At 41.6% G+C, this 17517-nt stretch overlaps 1 protein-coding gene across 8 annotated transcripts in view; it reads left to right on the forward strand.

Annotated features, from left to right (window-relative positions):
- DIS3L2 (DIS3 like 3'-5' exoribonuclease 2) overlaps positions 1-17517 on the forward strand; it is a 344150-nt gene that overhangs the window by 190302 nt on the left and 136331 nt on the right. The gene's annotated exons all lie outside the window — the stretch shown is intronic.

Below are 17517 nucleotides of genomic sequence, written 5' to 3' on the forward strand. Positions count from 1 at the left end.
TTTTCTTTGTCTCCTGTGTATCTCATACGTTGTTGCAGTGAGTGATGGGAGCCCCAGTAGACTGGCTGGCCGAGGAGAGGAAAGGAGGTGAAAAAGGGGGGACACGAAGTATAAACATCTCTTTTAAGGATTTTGCGGCACAAAAGAGATGAGAGGGAGCTTGACCGACGCAGGGTCCTGAAGATGTCGTTAAGATGGAGGAGGCTTTGAGCTTGCTGGCAGGCGGTAGGGCAGGAGCCAATGGAGGACATACAAATTTTTGGACTCCTCTTCGGAAATTGCCTTCAGAGCCTAAGGCACATTTTCAACAATGGCAAATCTTCATCTTTTGAGAGCGGATTTGATTTTTGGAAACAGCCAAGTCAGTTTAGAGCCAAGAGTGGTAAATCAGGGGGGTGATCAAGCTGGATAACGCAACTTCAAAAAAAAATTAAGTATAATTATAAAGTAGTAAAACTGATTCTCTTGTGAAGCTCATGAATTGGCTTAGAAAGTGGTTAAAGAATTCCAAAACCCTTTTCAGCAGTTGTGGCGTGATGTGAGTAAGTGTACGGCGTCCCTTTGTGACTTTCACAGGACACTGATGTGCATGGAAGTCCTGTTACGTGTATGAAGAAATTGGTCTTGTTACATTATGTTTACTGTCAGTGTGCGAAGGTCAAATTTCCCTATAATCTTTGTGCCTGAGAGGTGACTTAGTGGAATTACACCAACGTTTGTATATGGGAGAATAGAGAGTTTCACATTGTGATTGTTTAAACAGTTCTCCTGTGGTCTTACAGATGTAATTAGAATTCCTAGGATAGGAGTGTTCCCACAAGCATAATAATGCTTTAAATGTGTGTTCAATTACCCTTTTCTATAGTCATATTTAATCATCTCTTTTTGAAATAGAGTTACTTTGAAAATATTAAATCACTAGCACAATCTTGACCGTCAGGCAGACCTGAGACAGTGCCGGGCACATGGGAGGCACTCACTGAGCGTTCCTCCTCTGTCTTCTCCGCTTTGGGCCTTGAGACACACCAGAGGATGCACCAAAAGAAAGATCAGTTTCCCTAGTAGTAGATCATCTCCATTAATGATTAGCCCAAAATATCCTGGATAAGGAAAACGAACACATGTAGAAGTCTGAAGTTTTCATTTTGGCTTGTTGTTTCATGTGGCAGGTGTACGTATACCAACACGTATAATTTGTTGAATGTTTCTTTTATTCCTTTTGATATGTATTATCATTTAATTATTTTATACTTTTATACATTACCTTGTTTAATTATTCAAATAATTATCCCTATTTTACGGATGAAGAAACTGGGGCTTAGGCAAGTGTAGTCACTTGCTCAAGATCACATGGCTGAGAGGGGCTGAGCTAGGACTTGAATTCAGATCCTCAGTCTAGAAAGCTCTTACCCACCATCCTCATGTGTCTACACTCTTGATACACACTGAACAAAAAAGTCAACCCCAAACACCACATCATTTTTTTTATAATAATATTTTTTTATTATGTTAGTCACCATACAGTACATCCCTGGTTTTTGATGTAAAGTTCAATGATTCATTAGTTGCGTATAACACCCAGTGCACATGCAATACGTGCCCTCCTTACTACCCATCACCAGCCTATCCCATTCCCCCACCCCCCTCCCATCTGAAGCCCTCAGTTTGTTTCTCAGAGTCCATAGTCTCTCATGCTTCATTCCCCCTTCTGATTACCCCCGCTTTCTTTATCCCTTTCTTCTCCTGCCGATCTTCCTAGTTCTTATGCGGCTGTGGGGCGCACAAACACCGCATCATTAAGAACACTGCACCCTTTCCCTCCCCTATATTGAGAAAAAAGAAGTCAGAGCCTTCTTCAAATCCCTACTAGCCAAAAAAATGTGATAGCATTGGACATTTAAGTTGATTTGTTTTTGAAATAGAAACTTGATATCCATGTTCTGCCATGCCCTCTCTCTGCCTCCCCACACCTGTGGACGCTCACAGCGCCCCCCAGGAGTGGGCGGTATGGAGGCACCAACTCTAACAGCCTGTCATAGCTTGTTAGTGAGAAAGCATTAGAGAAAGCCATGACACGTTAGCCATTCTAGGAAACTTTCCACAGCTGGTGCATTAATTAAGACTTTTTTGGTTCCAAATAACAGAAACCACTGGAGCTCACTTAAGCAGAAAGGGGAATTTGTTTTAAGGATCCTGTGGTGACTCCCAGAATCCAAGGGCAGGGAACCAGGGACTGAAGGAAGCAAGGCAGGAAACCCAGAAAGGCTCCTCTCTTCATCTCCGCCTCTGCTGCTTCTACACGTCTGCTTCCTGCTTCCCCTCCCTCAGGCTCGCCTCTTTGGCTTCCTGCTCCATAGTGGATGGCTGTTCCCTCCCAGTCACCAGTCACGGAGGGAGCCTGATTTCTCTCTTCCCCTTCTCTCCTCACACACCTTCCTCCTTCTCTCCCTCTCCCTTTCTCTGTCCCAATTCCAAATTCTAGGGTGGGATCAGTTGTCCTGGTTTGGGTTCTATGCTGGTTTGCGAGAGGGAGAGCAGGGCAGGTACCAGTCTACCACAGCTGTATTCCCTCCCTCATTTATGCATGGCCTCCCTCATTCTTCTGTCCCAGGAGTTTGAAAAATTTAAATGTCCGTGATATCACAGGGATGAAATACAAGAGCATAGGTTTTAGAGACAAATTTGGCTTGAAACATCACTTCACTCTTGACACTTACTAGGTATGTATTTTTGGACCAACGACTTAACTCCTCTGAGCCTTACTTTCCTTTACAAGTTAAAAGGAATGTACAGGTACTGGATTTCTCATGGGGTTGTGGTGTTTAAGACTTAGCACAGGGTCTAGCCTACTTTATGCTTTATAAAATAGTGCCTCTTCTTCCTTTCTGATGAGGATTAAGGCACACGGCCTTACCAAAAAGATGTTAAAAATTTCACACACCTTCTGCTCTTAAATTCTGTTCTTCCTCAGTCAATTTTCCTGTCATCTTCTCATCTACCCTTGCCTTTCAGCATATTCATAATCCAAAGGACTTTGGTTCTAAACCTAGAAAATTCTCTAGGGCTGTATTCCTAGGCCATGGCTGGAGGTCCCTGAAGTGTATTCTACTCTCACAGGTTATGTTGGTTCTTCTGGTAAAGGGACAAGTGGGTGAGAACCATTCATTGCTCTTTGACAGCGGCAGCCAGTTTTCCAGGGGTTGGAATTGAAGGGGCCCAATTAAAGATTCAATTCAGTAAATAGTTATTACTGCTACTCTTTGCAAGACCCTGAAATAGATACTGTTGGATTTGAAAAATATGTGATTGAAACAGTCCTTTCCTTCAGAGAGAATAGTCTGGAAGAAGAGATGATCAGTCTACACAAATCACTAATGGAGGGTGTTTAACAGAACTGGTTTACTAAGGCCCCATGTTGATGAAGTTAAGTCATCTTAAGTGAGAATGGAAAAGTAGTTTGAAGTGGATCATGGAAGATATTGAATGCCAAGCCGAGGAGTGTAGTGTCAGCATGGCTGGAAGCCAGTGAAGGTTTTTGAGAAAGGAGCATAATCTAATGCTAAGTATTAGGAACTTCATCCTGGCAGCCAAATGCTAACGGATCTGAAAGACAGAAGACAGGAGACTGGAGTACAGTTGGGGAGAGCTGCTTCAGTAGGAAAAGAGGTTGCAATTATGAATTCAGGGCCAGTCCCAGGCATGGTAGGGACTGGGTGGTGGGGATTGGACTGAGACAGAGGGAGTGTGCTGGAGACTTGACCCCTGGAAGCGAAGGAAGAGGTGTAGACTGGATGGGGCCTCCTGTGGTCCTGTAGATGGATGGGAATTGAGAAGTAGCACCGCGCCCTTCACTCCGTTCTGCCGACAAGGAGTGCTTGCGGGAACTAGGCGTACTGCCTGTAGAGTTTGACTTGCCCTGCCCCCCTCAAAACCCTGTGTGTTTTTAGGGTCTCTTAATTTTTAAAATTTAATTTAATTAATTAATTTTGTTCAATTTTTGAGAGAGGAAAACTAAATGAATTTCAAGGTCTTATTTGGAAACTCTGGAGCACACAGTAATTATGAACAGGTTTTTGCCTCAGAATCTAAGTATTTAATATTAAAATCAGCCAGGAAGTTATTACCAGCCTGCTTTTTTTTTTTTTTTTAACTGTAGAATCAGCTCTGTGAACAATGAAACAGAATTTTGGCCCAAAATGAATATTTAAAAGACAAACAGGACCAGTCTTGGCTTTCCCCATTAATGAGAAGAAAGAATTCACACTTTTTTGCTGTTAAAAGTTGTAAAGTTCTACTGGTGTTAGCTAAAGTAGCAAGAGAGTCCCTGATCATCCTAAAATATAGCTGAAATTTATTTTGGCATTTTTGTCTGATATATTCATGTTGTATTTTCAGAAACACTCGTATGCATCTCTTAAATAAGTCTTTCACCTCACTAAACCGAGACTCCAGTAAAGGTTCTCAGTATTTTACCGAACTGTGCAAGGCCTATTAAGGCCCATTCATGGTGCTTTAATCTTCCTCTTAATAAAAAAACAATGATTTGGGGAATACATTTTCCAGGCAGTTCCCGTGCCTCCCAGGGAAAATATTTTGAGGCCTCCCAGGGACCACAGGATTCAAAGACTTGACAGGGAAGCCCTAGAATTCTTCAAGAACTAGGCCTTTGAAAGATTCATTGTTGTGGAATCTCCCTTTGAAAGAGACCACTTTATCTTGCTCTTAAACATCTATAGGACAGACAGAGCACTTTCTGAAAAGAAATTCTGGGTAATGTAGAAGAACAAACGTACGTAGGTAATCCAGTATGGGTAGTGTGTAATTTGAAGAATGATAGTTCCATGTTTATGGTTGCCATAACAATCATACAGTTGTGCAAAAAATGTGTATAGCTTTTATAGAAGGGAGCGGGCACCATTGTAATGATTCTTCTCATATCAGAACAACTGTTTTCAGATCTGAAAAATAGGGGTGGCTTAACCCTTCCCCAGTTAGCTCAGCTTGTTCCCTGAGAAGGCTCTTTGGAGCTCCAGGGCTGTTGAAATGTATTCACCACTTACATTTGCATTTTAGCCTGATGAATGGATTGAGAATTAAGGATGATGATCCTTTCAACAGCAGGTTCTGAATTCCTAGCTTGGGAATTCAAAGGATGAGAAAAAAAATACTGTTCCTCAAATAGAAATCTAGGAGAGATGTCTAGACATAGTTAATTCCTTGACTTTGTGACTATTCTTAATTCTGTCCACTAGAATTTAAATCCATTAAATACTGGCCTTTACCCCATTGTGTTTAAGTCTCTGATAAAGTCATATGAAAATTTGGTTACAATTTCTGTTTTATTTTTACATATTAATTATGTCTCTTCTGGAAATTACAAAGCAAATTTAAAAGTGTAGTATATTTGAGTGAAAATATATCTATGCATATTCTTTCTTTGGCTATTTCTTCCTATTTTTGTATGTCCTTTCCAAAAGAAAGTACTTGGGACATGGCTTTTTTCTAACATACTAAGGATAATCTACTTTTTTTTTTTAAGATTTTTTATTTGAGAGAGAGAGAGAGAGCACAAGCGGGGCGAAGGGCAGGGGGAGAGGCAGACGCCTCACTGAGCAGGGAGCCCGCCTGGGGGCTCAATCCCAGGACCCCAGGATCACAACCTGAGCCTGTGAGCTGAAGGCATACGCCTCAAGGATAATCTACTTTGAATAAACTTGATATCAGAACTCCATATGTGAGTTTTCAGGTTAAGAGTAAAAAACAGATTTGGATTTGGTACCTAAAAATGAAGTCATTGTCAACTTAACCAACATAGAGAAGCTTTTCCTGAAAGAAATTTGGGGTATTTATTTCTTCAGCCAAAATGCTTTTGGGGTGCTTGAATCTTAAGATAAAGTATAGAACTAAGGGTAACTAGAAAAGATCAGTTTCCATTGAAATGAAACTTCTCTGTCTATTTCACTTCTTTTAACACTGTCTCATTTGAATTGAATTCCTGTCCCATTAAATCAAAGCTCTGCAGCTCTATGACCTTAGACAAGTTACTTAATCCCTCTGAACCTCAGTTTCCCCATCACAAAATGAGAGCAAAAATAATACCCACCATTATTATAATTCTGTCCTCTCAAGAGGTGATTTCTAGGAGGTACAGAATAAAAGTGTTTTCAGTGAGAGCCAGTTTTCCTATATATTGAAGACCTCTAATATGTTTATACTCTCTGAAGATTTTGTACTTTGTATAGAATTTTTATGCTTAAATTTTTAACACTTTGTATTTAGGGCTTTCGATATTTGATTCCTATGTGGGAGCATTTCTTGGAAGTTTATTGCTACTTCATTTCGTCCGATTTCGAAACTTAATGTGTATCAATCAGTATTCCCTGTCTTTAACCCCACCCTGGTATTTTTTTTCTTTCTTTCTTTCTTTTTTTATAATTTTTATTTTGTTATATTAGTCACCATACAGTATATCCCTAGTTTTTGATGCAATGTTCCATGATTCATTATTTCCGTGTAATACCCAGTGCACCATGCAATATGTGCCCTCCTTAATACCCATCACCGGCTTTTATTTATTTATTTATTTTGCTTTGAAAAATCATGATAATTCTTTATTATTATTTTCTTTTTTTTATTTTAATGTTTTTTGTATTATGTTAGTCACCATACAGTACATCCCTGGTTTCTGATGTAAAATTCGATGACTCATTAGTTGCATATAACACCCAGTGCACCATGCAACACCATCACCGGCTTTTAAATCTCAATTATAGAAACTCTGCTCACAGAGGTAAAAGAAGACAGAGAGCTGTTCAGAGAGCGAGCTTTGGATATAGAGACTTTCTGGGCCCAGTGGACTCAGCTGCTCTTGTTCCTCCCTTAGGCATGCAGGGCTGCATTCTGAACCCCTACAGGCCTAGATTTAAGACTTCTTGGACAGAAAGTAAAAGAACGCAAAGGTCAAGCCATCTTTGCTTTACCTACAAACTCTCTTGGTTGAGTTGTGCCCACTTGTTCATTGCCTTCAGGTAAAGTAATTTGGTAGATTCTGGGCCTTTGCACGAGCTCTTCCTTTTGTCCTAGTCTTTCTTCCCTGGTGTAACCCATGGCTTGCTTCCTTAACTCCTTCAGATCGTCTTCAAATGTCATCATCTCATTGGTGCCTACTCTGGCTATCCTAATTGTAACTGGCACTTACAACCTGCCCCCCAGCTCTGTTCTAATTTTTCTTTTTCTTTTTCCCCTCCACAGCACTTAATTACAATACTGTTTATATTCTGTCTCCTCCACCACTAGAATATAAGTGTGTAGGAATCTTTGTTCTCAGATGTGTCCCAAACACCTAGAACAGTAGATGCCCAGTAAATATTGAGTGAAGGAATTTTGGCCTTCTTTCTCTTGACCTCTGATACCTTTTTTATATTGATGTTTCACTGGTTCTTACAACTTCGATTTGTTCTTGACACAAAATAAGTGAAAATTATATGAAAATAACTACAGTTATACACAGTTATAAACCATTTGGAACAAGAAAGAGATGGGCCTCTTTCTTGAGAAGTCATGTTTGAAGGGCTGCATGGTGGAAGAAGGAGCCAACTTTAAATCTTTGGGGCTCCAAAATAGCTAAATTATGAAGTTTTTCAGAATCAGTTGTCAATTCAGCATATGAAGTTACTTTCTGATAGAGCTCTCTAAATTGAATGGCTGGCCTAAGGAGGCAATGAACTTTACTACTCACTCCTCTTCCCAATATTCAAGATGTGAGTTGATCTGTCTGATTGACTTTAGTCTGGAGTCATTTGGGGGATAAAATATGGACTAGGGTGACTTCTAAAGAACTGCAGTTGTGGTGGTTCTATGATTCTAGTCTCTGAACTGATATTAAATAATTTCCAGGATTTATTGTTAGGTGAAAAAAGCAAGTTGCAAGAGAGTTTGTAGTATTTGACTATTTGTGTAAGAAAGAAGAAAAAAGAATATCAGGTGCGCCTGGGTGGCTCAGTCGGTGAAGCGTCTGCCTGCGGCTCAGGTGGTTGAGGTCATGATCCTGGAGTCCTTGGATCAGAGTTGGCTTCTCCCTCAACTTCTGCCCCTTACCCCACGCCCACATGTGCTCTCTCTCATGTGCTCTCTCATGCTGTCTATCAAATAAATAAATAATTTAAAATCTTTAATAAAAAAAATATCAAAAAGAAAAGCTGAAACACAGGATAAAACAGAATGTGATGAAAATAGCTATTTCCAGGGGATAGGCAGGAACAAGGTAGGAAGGTAGAGATGAGAGTAAGACTTCTGTGAGTACATTTGAACTTTGAACCATTTAAATGTTTTAAATGTTCAAAAATAAAATGAAATCAAATCTAAAAAGAGGTAAAAGCAAAATCTCTAAAATTGACATAGAACAGAAATAAGTGGTCCCAATGTTTATCAAATGCATAGCATCACCACATACAGAAAAAAGAATCAATTCAAATAATTTCAGCACTATACTTTTGAGCACTCTAACTCTATACTCTTAGTGACCATATTCTAAGGATAAAACTCCAAAGAAATCATAATAGGTTCTTTGTTGCTAGTGATATTGGGATTATAGTTCTGAAGCTGTTTAGAATATTGAGGCCATTGGGTGCCAAGGTTCTCACTGGGAGAATGAAGATATAAATATGAAATAGGAGAAGGTGAGGAGAACTCTGTAATATTAGGTATCAGTTGGTCAATCAGGGTGTCAGTATGAACTCATGGTTTTTAAACAGTATGTTAGTTTGAACTACATGAAATTGCCAATTTTTAGGCCACAAGTAGTCAAATATCAGCAATTTCTATGATTTAACTCAGTACTTTCTAATTCTGCTCACTAAAAGGGCCTAGCAGCCATAATACCCCGGTAATAATGAGCACAGCAATCTAATGCCTATGTTGGTTTTTAAATATCATTCTTTCCCTGCGAGAAGGAATCAGGGGTCCTTAGGGAAGTGGGTGATTATTAGTCTAGGGCAGGTAATGTATAAGGTGAGCCTGAAACATTTCCTATGCCAAAAAGCATAGAAGTGCCCAAAGATTTATTAAGGAAGACACATCATGAGGACACAGGAGATCACTTGAAAGAGCTCCCACCAGCCTAATTTGAGTATCAGAAAGAATGGTAATGGTAATAGATTATAATACATTGAATTAAAAAAAAATCAGTGAATCTGGGGGTGCCTGGGTGGCTTAGTTGCTTAAGTGTTGAACTCTTGGTTTCGGTTCAGATCGTGATCTCAGGGTTGTGAGATCAAGCCAGGCGTCGGGCTCTGTGCTGAGCCTGGAGCCTGCTTAGATTCTCTCTCTCCCTCTCCCTTTGCTCTCCCTACCCCCTGCCCCGCTCTCTCCCTCTCTTAAAAAAAAAAAAATCAGTGAATCTGTAATGATACTCAAAACAAATATTGGGAACATAGCAGGAAAAGCTCTTGACAGAAGAGAGCCCACTAGTAAATGAATTTATTATAGGATCTGAAATGCACCATTTTATAACTTGCAGGGTTATATCAATTCAATATCAAATCACAGTGGATGCTAAAATCATTGCTTGAAGGTTTTTTTGAGAACAAGATATTCATATTATCTAAAAGTCTTATTCCATGGAGTATTTGCTAAATACAAAGAGGTAACCTTAAGATAGAAAAACTGGCTATTAGCACCTTAAGCAAGTAATCAAATCTCATGGCCTGACAGTTTGTGCCTTCTGAAGGAATGCAATGTGAGTACACACTATCACCTGTGAAGTATTCAACCTAGAATGTTCACTCCTAATATAGGCGAGACTTAAAACCTAATGCTCTGTTTAAGAAACTCAGAGAAGATTAATTTTGCCATGTTTGATTTCCTTGTGTCCCTTCCTTTCTTCTACCTTCCATGAGGAAACAAGCTGATAAATCCAGAACATTAGACATACTACTACAAGGCATCTGGCCTGGACTCTTCAAAAAGCAATGTCGTGTTTAAAAGAAAAAAAGGATGGATTGTTTTACATTAAACAGACTAAAGAGACATAATTACCAAATACTGTGTATAAACCTTGATTAGATCCTAGATCAGGAGGAAAACAAAGAGCTAAAAAAACTTTTGGGGACTAGCTGAAGACATTTAAATATGATCTGTAAATCGGTGGTAGGGAATTATTAGTCTTCTCGTCTATGGTAACAGTACCGTGGTTCTGTAGAAGAATGCCCTTCTTCTTAGGAAAGCATGCTGAAGTATGGAGGGGTATAATATTATCTCTGCAACATAAGTTTAAACAGTTCGGATGTAAAAAACAAAAAGATCTAGATATATGAAGGGGGAGGGTTGGAGAGAGGAGAAAGACAAAGCGAATATGGGCAGAGTGTTGACATTTGATGAATCTTGATGAGAAGTACATGGATGTTCATCCTACAATGTTTTTTCAACTTTCCTAAAAGTTTAACATTTTTCAAAATGAAAATTGAGGGGAAGAAAGTTAATTTTAGCACATTCTTCGAGTTGAAACCATGGCTTTCCTGGCCCACACCATAGTCCCCGGATCCCATAGTTCCGGCCAGCCTTGTCCCACTGCCTCCACTCCAGAGTGTTGATTGTTGAAGTACAAACAGTGGCAAAGAATGATGGGAGGTTCAGTGAGTGAGTGTAACAGGGAAGGCCATTTCACTTGGTTCTGATTCAGTCTCATCCTACGTGTGTCCTTTCAAAAGTAACCTAACAACTATGTTCATTTGGTCTAGAATTTCGCTGACGCTTGAGGTTGACCTTCTGTGGGCCCCAGATTAAAAACCCAGGGTCCCGTAAAAAAGAGCTGCACAGGGCAGTGCCGTTTCTCCAGCTCACTCTATGGCCTCAGATGTGTCACTTTGTCACTCTCGGGGGAGAGAGGGACAGATGGACCAAGGTCTCTTTCTGCTTTAAATAGATTTTAGTCTTTTTCTGTTCTGAAAAATCTGGGATTTGTGTCAGACTTTGCAGCATCTGTTGTGGCGGGAGGGCTGAGTGAAAGAGTATTAACATTTCCACAGCTGCCATCAGAAAAAATAAAAGGTCCAGCCCTGCTACACCATGGGGGGCAGCCCTCAGCTTGGACAATGCTCCCAGCTCCCTTTGCCTGAGAAAAGTCGAACTGAAATGGAAGCCCAGACGAATTCAGCCTCTGACTCGACTGGACCGTCCAGCACCTGTCTGGCTGGGCTCTCTACATGGTAGCCCGTGGATGAGCACTCCGGCTATTTAGTTGTTTCTCCTGCTATAGTTTACATAACATTTTCTGGTTTCTGTATAAACTCTGATACCATCTCATCAAAGTAGGTATGTAAAAATTGTATTCTTTAACCTCTTAAGGTTATTTCTTAAATTCGTTCCATTCCTTTTCACCCATCCACCGTCCCTGACGCAGACCCTTCGCAGCAGAATTGCTTGCTATCAGGAGACAGACTGAGAGTCACGGACAGAGGAGAGGAGGGCCTCTATAAATTTTGTCAGTCTGGAGATGGTCCTTGAACCACAGTTTGTAAAACACTGTTTTATGAGAAAAGAAGATGGGATGAAGACAGAGAAGGACACCCTTGGAAACAACACTGTGGTGTGACCACAGGGTTGCACGCCAGGAGGTCATGAGTTCTAATCCTAAATGTGTTTCCCAAGACACAGTGGCAAAGTTGAAATGGAAAAGGGCTAACGAGAGCGCTTTGGTCATTTGCTCATTCACTTATCCATCAGCTATTCCTTATGTGTGTGCCTTCAGTGTGCTGGAGGAGACACAGAACCACACCTTGAGGAGTGCCCAGCCCTGTCCCAGTGAGAAGACCTGTCCCTAAGTCCCCGCCAGCATGCTGATGACAATGACTGGTACAACCAGAGAGGGGCAGGCTGCAGGCATGGGCGGGACAGTGGACAAGAAGTGCTGTCCACTTGGTGGAGCCACAGAAGTTTCCATGGAAAAAAGATGGCTTCTCATAGCCAGTCTTAGACATTAGAGATTGGCTAAGTGAACATCCGCATGTCGGAGCAGCACAGTGTTTCAGAGACCGGAGGGTATAGAGGAAAGTTTGGCACAAAAGGTACATGTTGGGACTATGCAGACTAGCCGGAAAAATACAGGTCGGGGCCATACCATGAAGGGCTTAGAATTCTAAGCTGAATTTCTGTTTTACTCACTAAGGAGTGGATAAACGTTTTTGACCAAACACATGCTTTAAGGTGATTAATCTGGTAGCACCTATGACCTTAGGGAGAGCAATTTCGTAATTTTTTTTTTAAATAGTCTCCACGCCCAGCATGTAATCCAACACAGGGCTTGAACTCAGGACCCTGAGATTAAGACCTGGGCTAAGATCAGGAGTTGGAAACGTAACCCACTAAGCCACCCAGGTGCCCCATAGAGAGGGCAATTTCTGTGCTGGGGTAGGGGCAGTGGCCAACATCCAGTGAAGTGAATGTAGTGACAAAGTGGCAAGGCAGTGTTGCCATGGAGACAGCCAGCTGCCTCCAGCTGCAAGGAGGCGGAGGTGGTGGTGCCTTGAGAAGGGAGAGGACGCAGGGGCAGAGGAAGAGTGTGTGAGTGACAGAGGAACAGAAATTCTTTCTATGGGGGCGCCTGGGTGGCACAGCGGTTAAGCATCTGCCTTCGGCTCAGGGCGTGATCCCGGCGTTATGGGATCAAGCCCCACATCAGGCTCTTCTGCTATGAGCCTGCTTCTTCCTCTCCCACTCCCCCTGCTTGTGTTCCCTCTCTCGCTGGCTGTCTCTATCTCTGTCAAATAAATAAATAAAATCTTTAAAAAAAAAAAAAAAGAAATTCTTTCTATGGTTATGTTATTTCCTGGGATTCTTGGCAAGGTCTTAAGGGATTAGAGGAAGCTTTTAGTTACTTTTCCTGTCTTCTTTTCCTGGACCAAGGGCTTTGAGGAGGACAATCTTAGAAGTGTTCTGTCACTTTAAAAAGTTCTACTAAGCCCTTCAGTCACGTGCCTTCAGAAATTTTGGTTACATAACGTTGCACTGAATTGGAATTCTGCAGCCTCATGAACTGGAGTCTCATTCTTTCCCTCCCCCACCTGGCACTTGATTTCCTGTGGGTCAGGGTTAGCTTCTTTCTAACCATTGTTGCGGAACTCTTTAAATATTTGGTCTCACAGGTTCTAAAAGCTGGCAGGCCAGGCTGCTCCCTGCAGGTTGTGAGACCAAAGCCTTCCAGAAAAGGAGCCAGTAAAATCCCCAGCATGTTAACAGTGTGTAACAGCTGCGCGGTGCGCCACCCCCGTGGGGCTGGGCTCCCAAGTGCTGAGGCCAGCAGCTCCTGGCCGCCGTGGCCTGCAACCAGAAGGAGCCCTCATGCACCACATCGTGGCCGGTTCGTAATTGTGGCGATGACAACAGATTAAATCACTGGCTCTCAGCACTGAGGACTGGGGTTTGTCAGGGTCACTCACTGTTCCCTTGCTTCTCCCAATTTTCCATAGTGAGCGAGCGAGTTTGGAGGGCACTGCTACAGCACAAATACTAGTTGGGAGTTCTCCAAGTTTTACTCTGTCTAGCAGTTAGTTCTTTTAGTAGCCCATACTGAAGGTCTTCTTTTCTTCCAGCATCCCCTTCAACGTGATTCTGAAATGTTGTAACCCTTTAATCTATGCGTGTACATACTTATACCCTGCTTTAAAAAAAAAAAGGTATTTAAGGTAGCTAGCAGGTATGCATATGATGCAATTAATTTTTTTTCAATTAGGATACAAGGGAAAAGGAATATATAAGTGGGATAATTAGTCACAGCCAGCATAAAGGTGAGTTCACAGAGTTCAAACAAGTAAGATCCTTTTGAGGCAAGTTACAAGGGTTTTTTAAGTTCCTAGAAGCCAAAGCCAAGAGGGAAGCGTAAAAGATACAAACAAACCATTAACTCAAGAGGGTGGGAGTGGGTCCTTGCCCTGTATAAACTTCCCCCAGAAGCACTCTTAAACGGGGTGGACAAAGCCCTCATCAGCTTCCCTGCCGCAGACAGCATAGCCATTCTGTTGACTTCTTGCTATGACCCTTGGGATAGAGGTGGTGGCAAGGCTCCATCTGGGATAAGGATTCCACTGGAGGCCTGTGCAGGGTCCAGCTCATCACTCTGGGAGATGCTCTGACACACACACACACACACACACACAGCCCAGATCAAATAGGTATGGCAAGAATTGCACAGCCACATTGCATCGAAGGCTCTAAGAAGTTCCTCAATTAAGAAATTGGCCCAGCATTTCCCAAACTGATTAATTATCAGACCTTTAAAAAAAAACTTGGTGCATTGGGGATCATTGATCTAAAACAGGGGTCAGCAAACTTTCTGTTAAAGGCCAGTTAGATAATGTTAAGTAGACAGTCTCTGTCATAACTACTCAGCTCTGCCGTCGTATCCAAAAAGCATGGCTATGTTCATTTATGGATACTGAAATTTGAATTTCATATAATTTTCCCATGTCTTGAAATGATATTCTTCTTTTGTTTTTTTCCCAACCATTTCGAAATGCAAAACCATTCTTACCCCCCGGGTTGTTCAAAAACAGGTGGCAGGCCCTTTTAGGTCTGTGGCTATAGTTCGCTGTCCCATGATCAAGGATAATGTCTGGATGGTATGTCTTTCCAGCAGGCATTCCTGATTACGGTTCCTCAGAGTTGTTTTAATTTAGGCTTTTATGTTTCTGGTTTACGAGCAGATTTAAAAAAAAAAAGTAGTAGAGAGTTGGTTTGAGTGTTCAGGCTAGTCTAAGATTTTTCTCAGAAACAGGGGGTCCTCTTAAAGAAATTTACAAATTAAAGCTGAAGTCCTTAAGTTTTACTCTGTCACATATGTCTGTACCAGTTGGACACCGAAATGTTTTAGTGGGCATTCTTCATTCATTCGTTGAAATGAAAGTCAAAGCACCCAGAAACATTTAATTTTAAGAAAACATAACTTCCTTTACAACAATCTAAGTAAACCAGTCGATTGTGGCCCCCAACAAGCTAATAGTGTTCTTTTTGATTTTTGACTAGAGGGACATTCTTTCAGCTTCTTATGATGTCACTGAGGAAGGACATCAAAACATCCCCCTCTCCAAGTCTGACATTTTACTTTTTCAGTTCAACAGGTATTTATTGAGTACTCAGTATATATATATATAAAGCATTTTGCTAGCTTTTATGGAGGCTACAAAAAGAAACAAGCGGTCAGTTCCTTCCTTGCCTTGTGAATCAAATTCAAGATCCTTACCAATTCAGAGCCCATTACTTTGGTGTCAGGATTATTTCACTTCCTTTCTCTTCCTGTCAGCGTGCGTGCATTCATTCAACAAACACTTGGGAGGTCAGCCTCTGTTCATAGCACTGCAACACAACCTTCGGGAGCTTATGTTGCAGGGGACATCTGGTGTTTCTCTTTTCATCTGGCACTGTGCCATAATTACATCTTCTTTTATATGATGGAACAGAAATTATCTCTTTGTATCCCGACACCTCCACATTTATGTTTCCCCCACTGTGAGCACCTCTTCTTCAACTGTTGAGTGAGAAGATTGGATGTCCTGAAAAGCCACTCTTCCTAGGACTACACTCTAAATGCTCTTGTGTCCCCCACCTGAGGGGCACCCACCTTTCCCCACCCTCTTCTCTTCGTGTACAGTGAGTTGATAGTTTTACACGACTCCTCACTTTAGAGCTATTGACTGTATTCTGCAGTACGAGTCTATAAGGTTGCTAAATGTCTTTGTAAGCAATACTGTGTATGTGATGGACAATTATTTTTTGTTTGGGGGAGATTACTACAGTGCTAATTTTTTCCATTTATGAAAGTAATAATTATAGTGAAAATTAAAAAATATGGACAAGCATAAACGAAAATATTAGTAATTCCAGCACCTATTCATCAACTCTATTAACAATGAACACATATTTTTTTACTTTCCTTGATTCAAAAGTCATTTTTAAAATTTTTTATTTTTAGCATCACCTGGATGGCTCCATAGGTTAAATGTCCAACTCCCAGTTTCGGCTCAGGTCATGATCTTGGGGTCCTGAGATCGAGCCCCACCTCAGGCTCCACACTCAGAGTAGAGTCTGCTTGGGATTCTCTCCCTTTCCCTCTCCCTCCCCCTGTGCCCCTCTGCCTCTTTGTCCCTCTCCCTGCTTACATATTCTCTCTCTGTCTCTAAAATAAATAAAATCTGTTTAAAAATTTTAATTTTAGGGGTGCCTGGGTGGCACAGCAGTTAAGCGTCTGCCTTCGGCTCAGGGCATGATCCTGGCATTCTGGGATTGAGCCCCACATCAGGCTTCTCCGCTATGAGCCTGCTTCTTCCGCTCCCACTCCCCCTGCTTGTGTTCCCTCTCTCGCTGGCTATCTCTATCTCTGTCAAATAAATAAATAAAATCTTTTAAAATTTTTTTAAATTTTAAATTAATAAACAGTAAAGTTGACCTTGTTTTACAGTTACATGAATTTTAAGACATGTAACCACCATGATAATCAAGATACAGGAAAGCTCTGTTCTCCCAGAACAGGCACCCTCAGCCCCTGGCAACCACTGATCTGCTGTCATATCATTTCGTCTTTTTGAGAAGGCCATAGAAATGGAATTATATACATTATACAAGCTTATGAGAATGGTGTTTTTAACTTAGCATAGAAACTTTGAGATTTCAAGTTGTCACATGTAGGAGCAATTAGTTCCTTGTGGTTGCTAATTAGTATTCCCTTGTTTAGATGCACCACAGTTTGGTTATCTGTATATTCATTTACCATTTAAGAGTCTGTCTCTCTTTTTAACATTTTGACATTTCTCAAATCCTGAAATACATTAAAATCAACGTATATGTTTAATGTGGTAAGGGTTTTTGTTTCCCTAAAAAGCTATTGTTGAATTGATGATTGTTGATCTTAGAAACGGTACTGTCCTAGAATCGAGCTACTGCAGGGGTGAGCTGATCACCGTGAGGTGTCAAGAGTGGACTGCTGAGGATCATCAGGAGTAAGGGGACAGAGAAAGAAAGCCCCAAGAGCTTTGCAAGCCAGCACCAGAGCCAGGTTGGCAGGCTCTGAGGGCTTTGGGGACACTTTAAGCAGAAGAGCTACCCAAGGAAGAAGTTTGTATGAACCAAGCCAGTCTTATTGTGGCGGGTACCAGGATGCTTCCCATCTTCAGTGCTGATGCATCTGGAGAGACTGGGGTATGGCAGCAATGGCTCTGCTCGTACTGGAGGACATGGAGGAAGAACTTGGGAAAAGTCCAGAGGCAGCAGAGGGCACTAGCTAGAGAGCCTGTGTGTGGGGAGGGCAGGTGCTTGTGCCGAGCTCCCCAGCCCCAGGCCAGTGCCTGGGGAGGGAAGGCAGGAGGTGTGGAGAATTGTGGACAGACTGCCCAAACCACAGGTATTTATGTGGTTGGACTGGTGGCTGCGTAGGGCATGGTATTTGGGAAGCTCTAAAGCAAAACGAGAATGTCCCAGCACTTCACAGATATGCATAGGGGTATCATGTGAAGATAAGTGGGGAGAGGGCAT

The sequence above is a fragment of the Ursus americanus genome, chromosome 1 (assembly GCF_024610735.1).
Source record: "Ursus americanus isolate L20-20 chromosome 1, mUrsAme1.1.p, whole genome shotgun sequence".
NCBI lineage: Eukaryota > Metazoa > Chordata > Mammalia > Carnivora > Ursidae > Ursus > Ursus americanus.